The following is a 20,003-nucleotide window of genomic DNA, read 5'->3' as shown; positions in this document are numbered from 1 at the left end:
TTTTAATTGATGCTGGCAGTTTCTTTGCGTCATGGTCCAATCCTTGCAGTGGCTGCCTTCATATTTGGGAACAGTTCTTGGTCTGGTCTGTACTGTCAATGTCTGTCTCGGGGAGCCTCTGAGGTTTCCCTTAACCTGCTCTCTTTGTCTTCTCTCCTTTTCAGTGTCTTGGTCCACTCTATGCAGTCACAGCTTGTGCTCTCTTGGTCCTCTCTCTTGGTCCTCTGGGCAGGAAACTCTCTTGAGTCTGACTAGATAAGTTATGACAGGTGGGGGCGGGCCCGGGAATTTGGCCCGCTGTGGAGGGCCTAGTGGCTAGGGTGTTCTGCCATCTGTCTGGTCGCTCACCTCTTGGTCCTCTCTATATTGTAAAAGCTGTGTTTCAGAGTTCCACCAAGGTTGCAGGAGCATAGACAAGTTTGGGGGCAGGATGGAGCTAGTAGCTTCCTCTTTCTTTCTTTCTTTCTTTCTTTCTTTCTTTCTTTCTTTCTAACAGGGTTTCTCTGTGTTTCTCAGATTGCCCTGGAACTTACTATGTATGTAGGCCAGGCTGGTCTCAAACTCACAGAGATCCACCTGCCTCTCTCCAAGTGCTGGAATTAAAGCTGTGTACTATTGTGGGTTGGCCAGAGTAGATTTTCTACCCTCAAATAAATTGGATTTAGGGTGGGTCTTGTACCTCTGATAATCTTGGTTTTAAAGTAAATATACCTCACAAATGTACCCAGCTGCCTGAGATTCAGGTAATTCCAGATGTAGTAAGATTGAACACGAAGATCACCAGTCACATTCCTGAAAAGAGTGTTTGCCTGCTTCTTTGTGCACTGCATATGTGAAGTGCCAAGGAGATCAGAAGGAGCCATCAGATCCTCTGCAACTCGATATGAATGGTTGTGAGCCGCCATGTTGGTGCTGGGAACAAAATTAGGGACCTCTGCAAGAGCAGAAGTAGCTCAGTTAGTAGAGTACTTGCCTCTCTCTAGCCCCAATTTTCAGACCGTGTTAATATGCATATCTGTGCATAAGTGTGCATGTGAGTCACAGGTGCCCATGGAGGCTGGATAAAGGCCAGCAGTATGAGTCACCCAATCAGGGCTGGGACCTAAATCCTGGGCCTCTACAAGGGCAAGTAAGTATTGTTAACCTGTGACCCATCTCTCCTATTGTTGTTGTTTTATTTATATTTTCCTAATAGCTGGAGATGTTGAATACTTTTCCATTTGATTATCAATCATATACTGCTGTGCCTGCCTCAGCCTCCCAAGTGCTGTGGTTACTGGCATGTAGCGCCATGCTCTGCCCACATTGGGATATTTAAAAATAAAAGAGGCAGGATAGCTTGTGAGTAAGTGTGCAGCCACCAAGCTTGGTGACCTGAGGTCAGTCCTTGGTATTCACATGGTAGAAGAAGAGAACCAACTCCTCCCCATTGTCTTCTGACCGCAACATGTGTGCTGTGGTATGTGTATGCACACACAGAGAATAAAGAAATGAATGTAATTTAAGAAGTTTTAAAATGTGCCTGGTGGTGGTGGTGCATGGGAGACTGAGACAAACAGATCTCTATGAGTTCAAGGCCAGCCTGGTCTGCAGAGGGAGTTCTAGCACAGTCAGGGCGATACAGAGAAACTGAGTCTTGAAAAACAAAACAGCAAACCAGCAAGCAAAAACCAACCAAACTAAATGTTTTAAAATGGAAGTCCTCTTGTCTCTTCCCTTAGCAGGACAGCCCCAGCAAGATCATCAGTACTGCACCATGTTCAGTCTGGAGCAAATCAGGGTCTTGCAAGAGGCCTTTCACCTCAACAAGTTCCCCACAGAGCAGGAAACCCAGGAACTGGCTTCAAGGCTCCAGCTTAAGGACACAGCGGTGAAGGTTTGTGTGTGGATCGTGGCTCACAGTAGCCAACTAGGAAAGGCTTCTGTGAGCGTTGTCGCTGTCATTTAAAGCTTTAATATTATTTATTTATGTTTGTGCTTTCTTTTCTGTGTGTGCACCACGTGTATGCCTGGTGACTGAGGAGTCCAGCAGAGGACATCCTGTCCCATGGAGAAAGAGTTATATGTGCTGGGTGCTGGGAGTGGACCTGAATCCTCTGCAAGAGCAGCACGTGCTCTTAAAGCTGAGCCTCTCTCCAGTTCCACCCTCTTTCTATCCAGTTTTTGTTTGGGTTTCTTTCTTTCTTTCTTTTTTTTTTTTTTTTGAGACTCATGCTGGGAACTGAACCTGGGTCTTACGTAAGAGTAGCCAGTGCTCTAAACCACTGAGCCATCACTCCAGACTTTTTTTTTTGAGACTAGGTTTTCTATGTAGTCCTTGCCATCCTAGAAATTGATTTGTAGACCAGGCTAGCCTTGAACTCAAAGAGATCTACCTGCCTTTGCCTCTCTAGAGCTGGGAATAGTCACACAACACCACTGCCCATGTCCTTTAATTTTTTTTAATAGTTCCTGTTTATTGACAATGATATTGTCCAGTCAATGATGCTATGTACTCAGTGGTTTTGTTTTCATGACCATTCATTTCATTTAGGTACACTAAGTCTCCATAGAAGAAGATTATAAATACAGAATATGCAATTCCAAACCACATCTTTCTGACTCCAGTGCACAGATCTGAAGAATACCCTTTCTGGAGGGGTTGGGTCTCACATCCTCTTGTGCTGTGTTTGCAGACAATGCACTGCAGATTGGGTTAGTTTTCACTATTTCAAGGTCATGTTTAACCCCGGCTGACCTCAAACAAACACAACTGAAGATTAACTTGAACTTTTGACCTTTCTGTGTCTACCTTCCAAGTGGTGATCTCACAGTTGTGTGTCAACCACATATAACCCAGAATATTGTCCCTGACATCTGAACTGTCTTTCCTTACTGTCTGTGAGGCTTCCTGTTTCAGCCACTGAGAGTCCCACAACACCTACCTTCCGGGATCCAGGACACGGGAGACTAGAAAGAGCATATTTAGATAAACATGAGGAGATTAGGAACTAGCCTTCTCACACCCACACCCCATTCCTGAGGATCGTGCATTTCTCCCCTGGTCCCTTCATTAATGTGTACTCAGGTTAATGGTGATAGGTTCAGTCAGCAGAGTGATTGCTTCGAATGCGCAAATTCTTAAGTCCTACCGTGGCAAGGATCAACTCACCCTGCCTCAAAAAATAATTAAGAGAAGAATTGCTGGGGCTGGAGACAGGGCTCAGTGGTTAAGAGTACTCGCTGGCTGTTGTTGTAGGAGATTTGGGTTTAATTCCTGGCACTATATGGTGGCTCGCTGCCACCTGTAATTTCAAGTTGATGGGATCTAAAGACCTCTTCTGGTCACCATGAACACTAATTCATGTGCACAGAAACATAATTAAATAATTAAAGTAATAACAAAAAGCCCAGGCATGTTGGTGTACACTTTAATACTAGCACACAGGAGGCAGAGGCAGGCGGATCTCTGTAACACGAGGGCCTGCTTATCGGGATTTCTGTCCTGCCCAGTTCCCGCAGCCATTCAGCCCCAAAGAAATCATACAGAGTGTCTGCATTACTTACAAACTGATTGGCCCATTAGCTCAGGCTTCTTATTAGCTCTGGTAGCTTATATTAACCCATTATTCTTATCTATATTAGCCATGTGGCTCAGTACCTTTCACAGCAGGGCAGTTCACATGTTGCTTCTTCAGTAGTCTGGGCTGGACTCCGGAGGTATGGGCTTCCTTCTTCCCAGCATTCTGTTCTCATCACCCCACCTCTACTTCCTGTCTGGTTGACCCGCCTATACTTTCTACCTGGTCAGTCAGCATTTATTCAAAACATGATTGACAGAATACAGACAATTCTCCTGCATAATATCTCTGTGTATTTCAAAACATTGTGGTCTTCAAGGAAAAAGAGAGGAACCCTGTTTTAAAAAACCCAGATATATATTATTAAGACATATATTATATATTATAGTATCTTCAAAAAAGATGAGTTGCTCTTAGATAAAGATCCCAATCCATCCTTTCTTGTTCTCAGATATGGTTTAAAAGTCAGCGAGACAAACTTCAGACACAGCATAGAAACCATCAGTGGAGTTCACATTTGGCAACATCCAAATGTGAAGTGAAGGTAATGAGAAGAGCATCATCCAACCAGGCTGTAATAGGGATGGGTACATCATCCAACCAGGCTATGACAGAGATGGATATGTCATCAAACAAGGCAACAGTAGAGATGCATGCATCATCCAACCAGGCTATAATAGAGATGGGTGCATCATCCAACCACACCAAGATAAGGAGAGCCTCATCCAACCAGTCCAAGAAAGTAAGAAGAGCATCATCCAACCAGGCATTGATAGAGATGGGTGCATCATCCAACCAGGCATTGATAGAGATGGGTGCATCATCCAACCAGGCATTGATAGAGATGGGTGCATCATCCAACCAGGCCACGATAGAGAACAGTGCACCATCCAACCATACCAAGAGAGTTAGGAGAGCCCCATCCAACCAGTCCAAGAAAGTGAAAAGAAGAGCATCGTCTAACCAGGCATTGATAGAGATGGGTGCATCATCCAACAATGAAATAAAAAGGATGAATGCAAAATTCAATCAAGCAATGAAAGAGATGCGTGTGATATTAACCCAGGCACTGGAGGAGATTGATGCATCACTGAACCAGGAAACAATAGAGATGCGTGCATCATCCAACCAAGCTACGACAGAGATGGATATGTCATCAAACAAGGCAACAGTAGAGATGCATGCATCATCCGACAGTGAAATGAAATGGATGGATGCAACATTCAATCAGGCAATAAAAGAGATGCGTGTAATATTTTACCAGGTAATGGAAGAGATTTGTGCATCATCGAACCAGACAACAAGAGAGATGGGTGCATCAACCAACCAGGCTACAGTAGAGATGGGTGCATCATCCAACCAGGCTATGATAGAGATGGACGCATCATCAAACAAGGCAACAGTAGTGATGGGTATACCATCCAATGAGGATTTGAGAAGGATGGATGCAATATTCAACCAGGCAGTAGAAGAGATGTGTGTAATATTCAACCAGGCACTTAAAGGGATTGGTGCATCATCCAACCAGACTATGATAGAGATGGATGCATCAATCAACCAGGCTACCACAGAGATGGGTACAGCATCCAACCACACCAAGAAAGTGAGGAGAGCCTCATCTAACCAGCCCAAGAGAGTGAGAAAAAGAGCATCATCCAACCAGGCATTGATAGAGATGGGTGCATCATCCAATCAGGCATTGATAGAGATGGGTGCATCATCCAATCAGGCTATGATAGAGATGGGTGCAGCATCCAATCAGGCTACAATAGAGATGGGTGCATCATCCAATCAGGCTATGATAGAGATGGGTGCACCAGTCAATCAGGCTACCATAGAGATGGGTGCAGCATCCAATCAGGCTACAATAGAGATGGGTGCATCATCCAATCAGGCTATGATAGAGCTGGGTGCACCAGTCAATCAGGCTACGATAGAGATGGGTGCAGCATCCAATCAGGCTACAATAGAGATGAGTGCATCATCCAACCAGGCTATGATAGAGATGGATGCAGCATCCAATCAGGCTATGATAGAGATGGATGCACCAGTCAATCAGGCTATGATAGAGATGGGTGCAGCATCCAACCACACCAAGAGAGTTAGGAGAGCCTCATCTAACCAGCCCAAGAGAGTGAGAAGAAGAGCATCATCCAACCAGGCATTGATAGAAATGGATCCATCATCCAACCTTGCAACGAGAGATATAAGTGCATCATCCCACCAGGTCAAGAGAGTGAGAAGTGCATCATCTAAACAATCCAAACCAGTGAGAAGACCACCATGTAAGCAGGCAAAATCCTTGAAAGATGATGAGATCTTGGTCCCAAAGCCTGACCATACTCAACTGCTGAGTACCAGGGGCTCAAATAACAGCGACCTGGATTCACAGAACAGTTTTCAAATTCGAACACAGCAACCTAAAGAGGCTGGTGTCTTCTCAGGAACGTTCCTGGATGATTCTGAGCTTCTGGATGTCTGCCAAACCAACCTGGAGTTGGGTCAGCCTCCCTGGGCATCCACGTCCTCTGGCATAGACGCCTTTGTGAAAATGTATACCTTGCCTGGGGACGATGACCCCAATAACTTTGATCAGTATCTCTTCCCAGGATGTCATGACGGAGGCAGAGGGACTGGCGTGATCTGTAAACCCATTCAGAGCTTTGAAGCAAGACCTGAAAATTCAAAGCAGTGAGTTTTTCAGGGGCAGGTTATCGGAGTAGTGTTCTCAGACTCATCTCCTGGCTGACTTCCCAAACTGCCTCTTCAGGGAGCTAACAGGGCAGGGGTAGTAGAGGCCCCACAGGCCAGAGAAGGTATGGGACAAGTACTAGAATTTCCTCCCTGGCTAACTCGAGCATAGGAACGGTGCACTGATTAAACCTGCTGTGGTTGAATGAAAATATCCTCCCACAGGCTCCTATGTTTGAGTGCTTGCTCTCCTGTTAGTGGAACTTTGGAGAGGGACTAGAGGTGTGGCCTGGCAGGAAGTGTGTAACTGAGGGCGGGATCTGAGGTTTCCAACATCCTTGACAGGTCCTGTCTCTCTCTGCCTGAGGATGAGAATGTAAAGCTCTCAGCTCCTGCCCCAGCGCTATGCCTGCCTGCTTCCCATCATTATGGACTAACTCTATGAACCTGTAAGCAAGCCCAATTAAATGCTGTCTTTTATCAGAGTTCCTTTGGTCCTGTTGTCTCTTCACAAGAACAGATACTTAGATACCTGCCTTCTATTTATTTATTTTTTCCTGTGCTAAGGATAAAGTTCAGGGCCTTTAGCATGCTAGACATGGGTATACTACTATAGAGATATACATAGCCCTAGCCACTCAAGAGGGATTCTAGTTTGGGGTTCTATCACTGAGCCATGCACCAAACTGCTTTACATGGTAGATTTGAGGCAGGTGCTCACCTACTGATCTATGTCCCAGTCCCTCACTAGGGGATTCTAGGCAGGGGCTTAACCACTGAGCCACACCCCAGTCCCTCACTGGGGGATTCTAGGCAGGGGCTCTACCTCTGAGTCATGACTCTAATACCCATTTGTTATTCCTGGATGGAGTTTGTTAATAAACTGACGTTTATAGCTTCTCTCTAAGAAACAGAATCCTGGACTAGATCGGAAAGGTGATTGTGTAAGCATTACAGCTATGATGGAAAAGTGTCCAGGCAGTTGGGAGCCAAGGAATACCACAAAGTCACACTGCACAATGTGCTTCACACAAATGAATTATTGGAATGGAAAAGCCCAGAAGGGTGTGTTATCATTTCTCACACTGGGTGACCTGAGGCCTATCCCACAAGGGGCGGTGATGGGTGACCCAAGGTCTTGGTGAGTCCCCTGGTGGGCAGAAGACAGATAAGATATACCATGCAGAGAGAGCTGGGGTATAGAGATTATTTAGTGGGTTATAGAGGGGGAAGGGAAGGGGAAAATGAAGAAGGCCAGGAGAAGAGAGAGAGAGACAGAAGCTGCCCCCCCTCAAGAAGAGGGGTTGACAGAGATCAAGAGCAGGGGGCCTGGAGGGGAGGCTGGAGATCTGCTTGCCTTGGAGGCAAGGAAGGAGTGGGGTGGGAAGTTTGGGGCTTTCTCTTAAAGGGATAGGGTGCCCAGGTGACAGACCAGGCCAGCAAGTTACAACAGGGAGGCTGCTGCTGCTCAGGGGAAACAGCAGAGATCCGAGCAGAAGGCAGGGTTTATATAGTTTCTTGAGGCTAAGGGTGGAGCTTTTCAGGGTGACCCTTTCCAGGGAGGAGATTGGTGGGATTTCAAGCTCAGATGGCGGGTTTTTCACTCTGTTGAGTGGGGACAGGATCCAGTCATTAAGACGGCTAGTGTTCTGTTAGTGGAAGCTGATAGAGGTCCTGGGGGAGGGTCCTGGTCACTCGTGTAGCTGGAGAGGCTTCCATTCTCCGCTTTGTTGTTTATTATTGATAAACAATCAATTTACAGGAAGAGGTGATGTTATCATTTGACTATTTCCTCTTGAATTGGAGCATAGAAGTCTCTTGGGCATACTTGGTCTTCACTGTCTGGGTATGATCTGAGTGGCTGGCATCTAGCTCTGTAGCTAGGGGTTGGTAATCCTGCAATATCAATAGGTTAATAGTCTGGTTAGAAATATTTTGTATCTGGCAGGGCAGTGGTGGCGCTCACCATTAATTCCAGCACTCAGGAGGCAGAGGCAGGTGGGTCTCTGTGAGTTTGAGGCCAGCCTGGTCTTCAGAGTGAGTTCCAGGATGGCCAGGACTGCTATACAGTCAAACCTTGTCTCAAAAAACCAAAGAAAACCAACTAAACAGAAAAATCTCTTTTGAATCTGTTGTTGAAGAAATGTAGACATGAAGTTTATAAGGCAGGGTGTGTCTAGTAGGATTAAGGGAAGGAAGAGAATGGGGTTCAAGAAGAGCAGTATCCAAGGCCAAGTTTGATGTGGGAGTGTCATATATCTATCTGTTGCTTTCATTGGTTAATTAATAAAGAAACTGCTTGGCCTGATAGGTCAGAACATAGGTGGGTGGAGTAGACAGAATAGAATGCTGGGAAGAAGGGAAGTGAGCTCAGACGCCATGCCGCTCCTCTCCAGGGCTGACGCGATGAAGCAAGCCACCAGGTCAGACATGCTGAATCTTTCCCGGTAAGACTGGTACTACACAGATTACAAAATGTGGGTTAGGCAAGATGTGAGAATTAGCCATTTGGAGGCTAGAATTAATGGACCAAGCAGTGTTTAAAAGAATACAGTTTCTATGTAATTATTTTGGGGCATAAGCTAGCCAGGCAGCCAGGAGCCGGGTGGTAGGAACGCAGCGCGCAGCTCCTTCTCCACAAGTTGGACTGCCAGTCAGAAGCTGGCCAGAGTATTGAGCTGTTTCTTACATTTTTGGAGATCCACCTGGAGTTGCTGGATCTTGTCTTTTAGTACACCTGACTGGTTGACATAGAAGCAACATTTGTCATGCTGGACCTCTGTAAACCCTGAGATGGGAATTGGCAAGGATTCTTCACCAGGTACCACCCATTAGCTTTGGGTGAAAGGAACCCTAGCGCACAAGTCCCAGACCATCCAGCAGTAGGCGGTGATAATCTTGAATGCTGCAGAGACCCGGGGCGTGTGAATGTTTGGACACAGGAGCTGTGTGGTAACACTGGGAGGTACAGTATTACTGCAGTCTGTGGAATCCACTGTACCCACAAGCAGTATCCCTGAGGACTCAAAGCCGTGTGTGATACCCAAGAGACAGATGTGGGAGGGAGAAGGAGTGGCAGTGATACTTGACAATGTAATTAACATGAGTGGAGGTCACGAATGGTGATTGTGAGTTTGACCCAGGAGGGACACACAACTCGTATGCTCCAGAGTGGTAGGCAGAGCGTTATTCAATAGCGGATGCAGAGGTGAGGGTCTGAAATAAGAGATGCTGTGATGGGGAGGTGGCATCGGCATCATCTGAAAGGGGTGACATTAGGGATGTAAGGACCGTGGAGGAGCTTCTACTGTGCCTAGCTTTCAGAAAGTGAAATATGTACCCTTGGTGTTTAGATTGTGCCTACAGGGCAGCTGTGGTAAGTGCTGCTGTCGAGTTTACCAATTACCCTCATCTCCCACATAGGGTTGTTGACTGAGTTTCTGTCCTGCCCGGTCCCCCAGCCGCCTAGTCCCAAGAAAGTCACACAGAGGTCTACATTAGTTATAAACTGATTGGCCCATTAGCTCAGGCTTCTTATTAACTCTTACAACTTATATTAGCCCATTATTCTTGTCTGTGTTAGGCACATGGCTCAGTACCTTTTCCAGCGAGGCAGTCACATCTTGCTTGCTCTGCGGCTGGGCTAAGACTGCACAAACAGCTTTCCTCTTCCCAGAATTCTCCTGTTCTCATTGACCTGCCTCTACTTCCTGCCTGGCTACTGGCCAATCAGCATTTATTTAAAATATAATTGACAGAATACAGACCATTGTCCCACACCATAGGGTGCTATGGATCATTGATTAGTATATAGAAGGTTGATCATTTTGCATAAAATGTAGAACACCGTCCTGGATATGCCTTGTGTGTCCTACAGGACTAATAAGGGCAGCCTCCATATGTCTCTGTCCAATGTGGACAGTCATCTCTTGTTTGATTACAGAGAAAGCCAGCAGAGGAGACAGGTGTTTTAGACATCTATTTAGGTGTTATAAGGTCGCCTTTGGCAACCTGCTAGTGAGCAGGAGTGGTCTGGTTGTGGTCTGGTAGAACCAGGAAGCTTAGCTCTCCCGAATCGTTGACATCTAAGCGTGACAATGGCCTAGATGGGGAAGGAAATTGGACACATTTTTGTTACCTTAGAACACTTTCTTAGACCTTCAGAACTTTCATTCACACGCCTGAACTCATTTTCTTAGCCCTTCGGAACTCTCATTTACACGCCTTAAAACGCTTTCCTAGACCTTCAGATCTTCCTAAAGCTTTCGTGGCCTCTGACTTTATACACTTCCTTAGCCCCTCAGAGCTACTGAAGCCTTTGGGAGCTTCAGGCCTGACACAGTGCCAGCCTCACTTTCTCTCCGTGACCCCTTCATGTCTTTTTAAAACTAATAGCAACTAGGTGACTCTTTTTTTTTCTGTCTTTTTCCTTATTTTTTATTGATTTTTATTGAGCTCTACATTCTTCTCTGCTCCCCTCCCTGCCTCTCCCTCCCCTTCAGCCCTCTCCCAAGGTCCCCATGCTCCCACTTTACTCAGGAGACCTTGTCCTTTTCTACTTCCCGCCCAGGTCCTGTATGAGACCGTGGAGGTTCAGCTAACAGCATGAGGCTCGGTCCTGTATGAACCATGGAGGTTCAGCTTTAATACCTTATGTTTTTGAAACCCTGTTTTTATGATTTTTGTTTTCAGGACAGGGATTATCACACAAAAAAAAAAGATAGAGAAAACTGGCATGGGGGTAAGCCACAGTGAAGGAGTTCTAGGCATCGGCCTTTGCAGTCTGCTATAGAGCAGTTTCCTGCCCTATTAGGATGGGCTCTTGGTTAGAGGTGGGGGTCTCCATATGTAAGAGCTACCCTGGACAGGTGTAGTTAGGATGAAATAGAGGAGGAGAAAGCAATCTTACCTATAAAACATTTTCAGATTATTTCTTTGCGCAGTGGTAGAAGTTGTCATGGGGGAAACTCAAGCCAGTTCAGGCCATGGAAATGCACCGAGAGCTGTTTGTAACAAGGGAGTGAGGCTTTATAACATCTGAGTCAGTGCAGGCTGGCGGGGGCCGTGCTTGCCTTTAATTCCAGCACTGGGGAAGCAGAGGCCTCTGAGTTTGAAGCCAGCCTGGTCTACAGAGCTAGTTCCAGGACAGCTGCACAGAGGAACGCTGGTTCGAAAAACAAAACAAAACAAAACAAAATTTCCAAGTCACTGGTGGCAAATTGAACTGCACTGGAGGGGGTTTGTGTAAACTCCAAGGGGGAACTGAGAAGGAGGAGAGAGGCCCAGAAGGCCACAGAGAAACTGTGAGATTTCCAGGATGGAGCTGAGAGACAGGAGGGGCAAGAGTCCCAGAAGGGCTTGGGGAAGCTGCGGGATTTAGCAGGCAGCTCCTTTTAGGAGGCAAGGAAAATCTCCACACATAGGACCAGGAGGGCACTAGGAGAGACGGCACAGGTAGCTTTGAGGGAAGGGGGGCCAGGATGAGGGAAGGGGGGCCAGGATGAGGGAAGGGGGGCCAGGATGAGGGAAGGGGGTGGCAGGACAAGTTGCAGAAATTGGAGTGTGTAGGCAGCTCCTAGGGGGAGATGAAGAAGCCCCGGAAAGACCTGAGAGGACCCATGAGGGATCAGAGGTAAGTGTCATCTCAATTCAGGGCATCCCCAAATGGACTGAGACTTGTCAGAGAGAAATGTCTCAAGTCACAGAGGGAGGCATCTCTTTCCACACGATGGGGACCTGGTAGTGCAAGAAGAAGCTTCCTGGCACACTGGTGTGACTTTCGCAGTAAAAGCAGACAAACGAGCTCCACAGTGACATGGACCCAGCTGAAGGGGAGAGACGAATGGTTAGAGCAGGTTGGGAGCCAACCGCTGGAGAGGAGCACGTGCCTTGGTAGGTGGGGTTGTCCACGTGGTGGGGCCTCAAAGGACATTGCAGGGAGAATTGCCCACTTGGTGAGCAGCCCAAAGGGCATAGGATGTTTGTCTGTTGCAGCCAGAAAAGGGTGTTACACTCCCTGGAACTGGAGCTAGAGATGGTTGTGAGCCACAGTGTGGGTGCTGAGTCTCAAACTGAAGTCCTCTAAAAGAGATGCCGTTGCTCTAAACCACTGAGCTCCAGCCTTACTGGAAGTTTTAGGACAAAAACCCCAGCTTAGGCTGGGCATGGTGCCCCATGCCTTTAATCCCAGCACTCAGGGGGCAGGAGCAAAAGGATATCTGAGCTTGAGGCCAGCCAGGGGGTCTAACCCTTTTTCCTGGCTTCCACAGACACTAGACATACTTGTAGGCAAAATACCCATCTACAGAAAACAATAAAGTCCAGGGACTAGAGCGATGGTTCAGGGGCTAAGAGCACCAGTTACTCTTGTCGAAGATTCAGGTTCCTTTCCAGAAGCCATATGGTGTCTTGGAACCGTCTGTAACTCCAGTTCTGTGGGCACCAGGTGTGCAACTGGTGCGCTCACATTCATGTGGGCAAAGCATGGTGCACACCCTTAATCCTAGCACGCTGGAGGCCCAGGCAGAGGAAGGTGGATCTCTGAGTCACAGGCCCACCCCGTCTACACAGTGAATTCCAGGTCAGCCATAGCTTCACAGCCTCAAAAAGTCTAAAACAACTGGCAGGAGCCACGTGACTTCTTTAGGGGACGAGACCTGAGACTAGTGTGAATGGGTCTCCTTGTGGCAGGACTCTGAAGACTCAGACCCACTTGGCAAGAACCTGTGGACTGCTTGCTGCCCGATTCTGGGCCTGACCGTGGGAGCGTGTTTACTATGCTTTCCATCCTTTCACAACGGTGGCCATACGGTCGGCCTGAATGAGTCACAGTAGGTCATGGAGTTTCAGATTTTTGCATAACTGCTCTGGAAAGAATGATTTTAACCACTAGGGTCTTTGAGAAATGTTATTAAATACATGATATCAAGAGCTAATGGGAAAGGCAGGTGGATCTCAGTGAGTTCAAAGCCAGCCAGGGCAGCCAGGGTTGTTACACAGAAAAACCTTGTCTCAAAAAACAATCAAACAAACAACAACAAAAAGATGAACTTAACGGGGCGGTGGTGGCACACGCTTTCAGTCCCAGTACTTGGGAGGCAGAGGAAGGCGGATCTCTGTGAATTTGAGGCCAGCCTGGTCTACAGAGTGAATTCCAGGACAGGCTCCCAAAGCTACAGAGAAACCCTGTCTCAAAAAGCCAAACCAAAAACAAACAAACAGACAAAGAGTTAGTGGGAAAGTACAAGGAATGAAGCAGAATCATAGAAGTCCACAGCCCCTCATTTCTGATAACCATGCCAATACCCCAAGTAGTCAAGGGAGACGGATGTGAGGACAAGGGACAAGCAGTGCCAAACATTAAGAGTAAATTTCCAAGTTATGTTGCCTATAGAATAAATAGAAAACCCCGGCATACCCCAGAGGAAATGGAGTGGCCCAGAGTGTAGAGTGGATTGGCCCAGCTTTGGCTGGGGAGTTGGTTGTGAGAACCCAGCTCCTACCACAAGAGACAAAGACGGTCTCTCACCCTGCGTGATGCTGTAAGTGCATGTGCTGCCAACTGGGCACACTGTCCTGCCTGTAGGTGTGCCTAGTTAGAAAACTCCCTTTGTGGCTGGCAAGACTTCTTATGCTTCTGACAGTGGATCAGAGAGGCAATGGCTTACCCATGGGAAAGCTGCGGGACAGAAGAAGAGAGAAGCAAGGGACAAACTGGTAATTTTTGTAATTATTTTTAGAAAGTTAAGGAAGCAAGGCTGATTGTAAACTTGTCGGTGCAAGCCACTGAAGCTGTATAATAAATGACAGCTGAGGCTATCCCCGGCCACTTGTTTGAACAGCAAGAAGTGGTCACAATTTCTACATGGGTCAGGTCATTGAACCTGACTTTAGCAAGGCTTACTGCACTTAATGTACTAAGTTGAAGGGAAATATTATGTAGAACTATACTCAGTGCATATGAGTCAGAATAATTAGAGTTACTAAAATGCCCAGGGGCTGGAGAGATTGTTCAGTGCCCAAGAGCACACATTGCTTCTCCAGGACCTGATGAGTCCAGTTCCCAGCACCCATATTGATCGGCTCCTTAACTGCCTGTAACTCCAGCTCCAGGAAACCCTATGCTCTCTGGCCTTCTCTTCCCTTCCACACATGCACAGAGTTAAGAGTTAAGAATAAATAAGTCATGCTAGGTGGTGGCGGCAGTGCACTTCTTTAATCCCAACATTTGGGAGGCAGAGGTAGGCAGATATATGTGAGTTCGAGGCCAACCTGGTCTACAAGAGCTAGTTCCAGGACTGCCAGAGCTGTTACACAGAGAAACCCTGTCTCGAAAAAGGAAGAAAAAAAAAAAAGAATAAATAAGCCTTTAAATAAAGCCAGGCGCAGTGGTCCATACCTGCAATCCCAGCACTTGGGAGGTGGAGACAGGAGGCTCAAGAGTTCAAGGTCATCCTTAGCTATGCTGTACGCATCCTTAGCTACATTTAGTTCCAGTTCCAGGAGACTAGTTCTCAAAAAGCTAAAACAGAGCCAGGCTTGGCAGCGCATGCCTTAATTCTGTCACTCAGGAGGCACAGGCAGGTGGATCTCTGAGTTCAAGGTCAGCCTGGTCTACAGAGTGAGTTCCAGAACAGTCAGGGCTACACAGAGAAACCCTACTGATGTAGGTGGGTCTTCTTTCTATGTGTTGCTTTCATTGGTTAATTAATAAAGAAACTGCTTGGCCTGATAGGTTAGAACATAGGTGGGTGGAGTAAACCGAACAGAATGCTGGGAGAAAGAAAGCAGAGTCAGGGAGTTGCCATGAAGCTCCGGCCCAAGATGGATGTAGGTTAGAATCTTCCCGGTAAGCCACCACCTCGTGATGCTACACACATTAATAGAAATGGATTAATCAAGATGTGAGAGTTAGCCAGTAAGAGGCTAGAGCTAATGGGCCAGGCAGTGTTTAAATGAATACAATTTGTATGTTGTTATTTCGGGTGTAAAGCTAGCTGTGCGGGAGCTGGGCAGGACGAAAGGCATCCTACCCCCCTCAAAAAAGCCAAAACACCAGAAAAATTAGTTTTGTACTAAGAGTGCGCACAGCTCTGGCAGAGGCCCTGGTGTGCGTCCCAGCATCCACAAGGTGGCTTCCCAGCTGCCTGTAAATTCAGTTCCAGGGATTCCATGGCTGCTGCGGGCATGGGAACACACAGACACAGACACACAGAGAAACAGCTGCTAGCTAGCTGTCAGAGCTTTTGTCTGAGGAGGACCATTGTGGGCTTCTGTTTTGCCAAGTGGAAGATCTCTTGGGGTTCCTGTGGCTGTGTCCTTTAGCATCAGAGCCGTGTCTCAGCAACAACTGACCTGTGCTCACTGGGAGTCGGGGAAGTGTTCTGATTTCCCGCCCCTGTCATTATTCTCACTTGGGATGTTAGTTGCCATTACCAAGGTCTGGACCAGAGGGACCCTCACAGGTCCTGTGTTCAAGGCCACAAAGCTCCTTCCCCAGCACCTTCCGGTCGCTAGTGGTTGGTTTAGCTCCTGGGACAGAGGACAGCCTGGAACCAAATTTCCAATTCCAGTGACTTCAATTATCTGGTCTCCTAGCTATCTATTTGATATTTATTTATTTATTTATTTATTTATTTATTTATTCAGGGTCTCATTATGTAGCCCTGCCTGTCCTGGAACTGTGCATGTGGACCAGGCTGGCTCAGCATGTCCCTCTGCCTCTGCCCATGTCTCTGCCTCTCAAGTCCTGGGATTAGCCATGCATGCTACCGTGCTTGGCTTGCTAATTTAATTTTGAGACAAGGTAGCATGTATCGCAGGCTGGCTTCAAACTTTCAATGTTGGTGAGGCTGGTCTTAAACTAGCTCCCCTGCCTCCACCTTCAAAATGCGGGATGGCAGGAACACAACACTATGCCCAGTTTTGTGACTTTGCTTGGGTTTGTTGCCACTGTAAACACTGGCCAAATATGAGCCCAATTTTCCAGAGCTGTCTGTTCCTGTGTGTGTTGGCGCGGCAGGTGGGTTGTTGCCTTTTAGCGGGCTCCTGGGTCCCATGACTCCTGGTTTCTCTGTATGAAGACTTCTTCTGAAGTCTTGTGAGCGTCAGTGTCGAAAGCGTAATTCAAGTGTTGCTTTACCTTGAATAGCAGATTTTCCTGGCTAAGAGTGGTTCTTCTGCGTTCACCAGGGTCAGGAGCAACCTAAATTTTTAACCGCGGTCCTGAGTCCTTAGCCAGCTTTGGGAACCCAAGATCACCACTTAGAGACTGGGGTTAGAAAACATGCACTGTGCAAAAGTAGCCACTGGGAGGCGACAAAGAGCTCCTATTTATGCTCAGGAAGACTAGTCTAAGGGCAGCAAGAGAGACTTGAGGTATGGCTGGGTGGCCTGGGTTGTTTGGGATCCTTAAGGATTGCGAGATGGAGACACAAGAGCCACACCTGACTGAAGCTCAGCTGTAATCCCAGTACAGGGAGGAGGAGGCAGGATTACCAGTGTGAGGCAAACCTGAATTACAAAGCCAGACTGTTTCTCTAGGCTGGAGAAATGACTCCTGGAGAGGACCATAGTTGGATTCCCAGCACACACACAGCAGTTCAGAAGCAACTGTAGGCCGGGCGGTGGTGGCTCACGCCTTTAATCCCAGCACTCGGGAGGCAGAGGCAGGCGGATCTCTGTGAGTTCGAGACCAGCCTGGTCTACAAGAGCTAGTTCCAGGACAGGCTCCAAAACCACAGAGAAACCCTGTCTCGAAAAACAAAAAAACAAAACAAAACAAAACAAACAAAAAAACAGAAGCAATTGTAACTCCAGGAGATCTGACACTCTCTTCTGGCCCCTGAGGGCACTGAATGCACTTGGCGCTCAGACGTCCATGCAGGCAAAAACCCATGCACATCCTAAATCCTAAAAACAAAACCCCACACACCCATCAAGGGCTGGGAGTCAGGTGTGGGGGTGCATGCCTGTGGTCTTAGTACTGGGGAGGTTGAGAAAGAGGAATCTGCATGAGTTCCAGACAGAAAAGCCAGGACTGCAGCGTCTCAAATCATCAAGCAAGTAAACAACACAAAACACAAAATGGCAAGAGTTGGAGCTGCAGCTCAGTAGTAGTGCCTGACCAGGATCCTATCCTCACCACCACTCAAAACAACATACAACAAAATACCACATCTCGGCTCTGAGAAAGGGCTTGTTTGATAAAGTTTGCTCTGCAAAGTGAGTATGAGTTTGGAGACCCAGGTGTGGCTTGTACCTGTGGTCCCTCAGCTGGGGAGGTAGAGTTGGAGAACCTTTGAGACCCTCTGAAAGCTAGGTTACCTGTATCGGTGACCTTTAGGTTCAGTGAGAGACTTTGACTCAAAAAATTGATGGAGGAAGGTCATTGGTTAAATAAAAAACTGCCTTGGCCCATCTGATAGGCCATCCCTTAGGTGGGTGGAGTAGGCAGAACAGAATGCTGGGAGGAAGAGGAAGTGAGCTCAGACTCGACAGCTCTGCTCTCTGGAGCAGAGGCCATGCTCCCCTCTCCTGGGTAGACGCACGCGATGAAGCAAGCCGCCAGGTCAGACATGCTGAATCTTTCCCGGTAAGACTGATGCTACAGGGCTGGAGAGATGGCTCAGTGGTTAAGAGCATTGCCTGCTCTTCCAAAGGTCCTGAGTTCAATTCCCAGCAACCACATGGTGGCTCACAACCATCTGTAAAGAAGTCTGGCGCCCTCTTCTGGCCTTCAGGCATACACACAGAATATTGTATACATAATAAATAAATATTTTTTAAAAAAGACTGATGCTACACAGTTTATTAGAGATGGGTTGATCGGGATATCAGAATTAGCCAGTAAGGGCTAGAGCTAATGGGCCAAGCAGTGTTTAAAAGAATACAGTGTCCTTGTAATTATTTCGGGGCATAAGCTAGCAGGTGGCCGGGGGTGCTGGGGACGCAGCCCCGCCGCTCCTACTACTACAGAATGCCTCCCAAGTGTTGGGAACACAGCCTGCAGCTCCTACTACAGAATTCCCATGAGCTGGGGCGGCAGGAACACAGCCTGCAGCTCCTTCAACAAAAAGTAACATAGAGAGCTATTGAAGATGCTGAACCCCAGCCTGCACTCGCACGCACATACATGTTCACTGGGTACCCCCCCCCAGGTACACATGGGGAGACAGGGGGAGGAGGAATCATGTTGGAGACTGTCAATGGCACCGTATGTGTCCCAGATGGATGGAGGCCAGGGGCAAACAAACACCTCAGAAGATGTCCTATCCCACCTAGACATGGTCTTGTCCAAGGTCCTAGGCAGAGAAAATACTGAAGGATTCTTGAGGCATTTTTGAAAACTGGGCAATTAATCTTCAGTTTTCCACCCTACCCAGATGGCTGGCATTGCTTCCTGGCCTGGGGCAGGCTGGGAGGTTTGCAGAGAATGTTCAGCCCCATCCTGCCCTTCTTGGGACAAACTCATACTGTGTTAAGTCCAATCTAGTCTCTAGTTCATGATCCTTCTGCCTCATGGTAGAGCCCCTGCCTAGAATCCCCCAGTGAGGGGCTGGGGTGTGGCTCAGTGGTAGAGCCCCTGCCTAGAATCCCCCAGTGAGAGGTTGTGGCGTGGCTCAGTAGTAGAGCTCCCCCGCCTACATACACAAGGCATGAAGGTTCCATTCTAAGAATCAAGGGGTAGGGAGGTGGGGGAAAAAAGAAAAAACATTGCCATCTAAAGTTTGACCTCATAGTTTTTCCACAATGAAACACGAGATCTAGAAGATTCCAGGAGCCTTTTGAGAACAAAAACGTTAGCTCAGGGCTTTTAAACTTGAGCTAGAACTTGGTCCTTCCCATCTTTTCTCCGGCATAGACGGAATTAGGGAGGACCCTGCTGCAGCTCTGCTACATCGGGATGGCGACAGTTCTCACAGAACACTAGAAACAGACACATGTTGGAAATTGGGGGTTCTTGTGTCCCTCTATCTTGGGTGAATAACTACCTATAAATCTTTAGGTTCCAGAAAGTTCTCAGATATCCAGAGAAGTCATGATTTTCACTGTGGTTATGGCTCGGCAAGTGTCCTATATAAAAAGTCATTGGGTTTTATGTTCTAGCCATAGACTGAGATTTCACTGGGGTGAGATGTGCAGAGCAATGACCCACACAGACATAGGGACATGTGTGTGCACAGCAATGACCCACACAGACACAGGGACATGTGTGTGCACAGCAATGACCCACACAGACACAGGGACATGTGTGTGCACAGCAATGACCCACACAGACATAGGGACATGTGTGTGCACAGCAATGACCCACACAGACACAGGGACATGTGTGTGCACAGCAATGACCCACACAGACACAGGGACATGTGTGTGCACAGCAATGACCCACACAGACACAGGGACATGTGTGTGCACAGCAATGACCCACACAGACACAGGGACATGTGTGTGCACAGCAATGACCCACACAGACACAGGGACATGTGTGTGCACAGCAATGACCCACACAGACACAGGACATGTGTTTGCACAGCAATGACCCACACAGACACAGGACATGTGTGTGCAGAACAATGACCCACACAGACACAGGACATGTGTGTGCAGAGCAATGACCCACACACACACAGGGACATGTGTGTGCAGAACAATGACCCACACAGACACAGGACATGTGTTTGCAGAGCAATGACCCACACAGACACAGGACATGTGTGTGCAGAACAATGACCCACACAGACACAGGACATG

This window comes from Microtus oregoni, unplaced genomic scaffold, assembly GCF_018167655.1.
Source record: "Microtus oregoni isolate MIOR12 unplaced genomic scaffold, Mior012 000006F_ref0000085, whole genome shotgun sequence".
In the NCBI taxonomy this organism is placed as follows: domain Eukaryota; kingdom Metazoa; phylum Chordata; class Mammalia; order Rodentia; family Cricetidae; genus Microtus; species Microtus oregoni.
The sequence above is the reverse complement of the archived record's forward strand: the minus strand, read 5'-3'. Positions refer to the sequence as shown.